Here is a 1865-nt window from a genome sequence, read left to right on the forward strand (position 1 = left end):
TACTTGTACAACTCTAATTTGTAGTCATCTATGATTAATGTACGAGTTTCTGTATTTACATGGTACCCAGATAGACGTAGCACTTCAAATTCCTTCTGACATTCTAGAGCGTCTAAAAATATGGGGTTTATTGACTTTTACTGAGGAATCTAATATTCTAATGTATTACGGCAAGCTTATTTAAACAAATTTCTTTTGTGTTTGACGCTTCGTTTATATGGAGTTTTTCTAAAGCAGCCTCACTGAATGAAAGATTTATTCTACAAAGGATTATCTCCCAAACCTGTGATCACTAGACCTATACCATAGGAGAGGATGCCTTCCCCCCTCCCCCCTCCCCTCCCAGATTCTAAGTTCATCTATCAGTTCAGCTGATGTATTTTTCCCCAACATCTTAAGGTGCAGACGTATACTATGTATCCCCGATTCCCAATAGCTGCAACTGGCGCAACACCGATGTCAGCCCCCCTGAAGTCAGCTGCAACCCTCTGGGTTTTTGTTTCTGTTTAAGTCTCATGACGACTTTGTTCATCCCGGTTTGATCATGTCACTGCAGTACTGACAATACCGACATTTGTGTGTGAGATTGTTGCATCTAGCACATTCATATCTTCATATTTTATTATAATTTCTTGTTCAGGATATTGCCTGATCCTTCAGTTCTCAATACCTGGTCATACTTACCCAAATACCCATTCAGTGTCTGCATATCCTCTGTTATCTGGCCACGAGTCGCCCTATCTCTTGCAGTGCTGATGATATAGTACCCTGATCGTAGCTTTTCATGCAGATGTTCACCTACACCTCTCTCATGATTACTGTCTTGCACCAGCAATACCTTTCTTTTTCAATTCTTAAATTGTTATTGAATGACTGGTGCGTCCTACTCTCTTCTAAAGCAGAAAGGACCTCCTCCCATTTAACAGAATTATCCGTTGTATATTTATTTGTTTTCTGCTCCATACTGGGGTCGTCTGTTAGCGAGTATTTTGCTAAATCCACTGTGCTGGCTCATTTTATTACTCACAAGGGAAGGAATTTTAACTTTCAAGAATAAGATTTTTCAGAATGATGTGAATAAGAATTTACAGTGTAATTCGGTTAGGTCTGTACTATGAGATCATTATAAGGTTGTAATTTTTTATTAAATCTGTTTTATAAAAACTATTTTTACAGTCAAAGCTGGAACAAAGTACTGAAGCATCTTGTGGTATAGCGATTAATATAATAAATCTCTGAATGTAAAAAATTTTTTTTGTTTATTTATAGACGCAGTCATAACCGGTTTCGGCCATACAATGACCATCCTCAGATTCTGAAACAATTTCGCATAAATTCAGTTAGATTACTAGTAAGCCTGGTTAAATATTGCACTTTTTTAGATTTTAATATAAATTTTCTTTTGTATTGTTTTAGAATTTGAAGATGGTAATTGTAAAGCTGAAACCGGTTATGACTGTGACTGCGTCTATAAATAAGAATGTGACTGAGTCTATAAATATAAACAAAAACAATTTTACAAGATAATCAATCACTCATTCAATGGACAAAATGTCGTTTAGTCCAAAATCTCTGAATGTTTTTCACTGTTCTCCGAAGTCATGGAAGAATGGAGTACGGGTGGGGGTCCTCTCTTTCAAGCATTTCTTGGAAGCTCAACGGGGCCTGCTGTGGTTCAGGAACGCGTCGAGCATGGTTGTGTTGTTCATAGCACCTCAAGTATTTTACTGCTTTTCTGAACACGATCAGTGAATACACACACGCGCCGATTGCGAGAATGCAACCACACGCTTCATAGAGGTATTCATATATAGTACGCGTTAAACGATAGTCCACAGGAGTACGTATGACTGTAATGGTTGACA

Source organism: Schistocerca piceifrons, chromosome X (genome assembly GCF_021461385.2).
Source record: "Schistocerca piceifrons isolate TAMUIC-IGC-003096 chromosome X, iqSchPice1.1, whole genome shotgun sequence".
NCBI lineage: Eukaryota > Metazoa > Arthropoda > Insecta > Orthoptera > Acrididae > Schistocerca > Schistocerca piceifrons.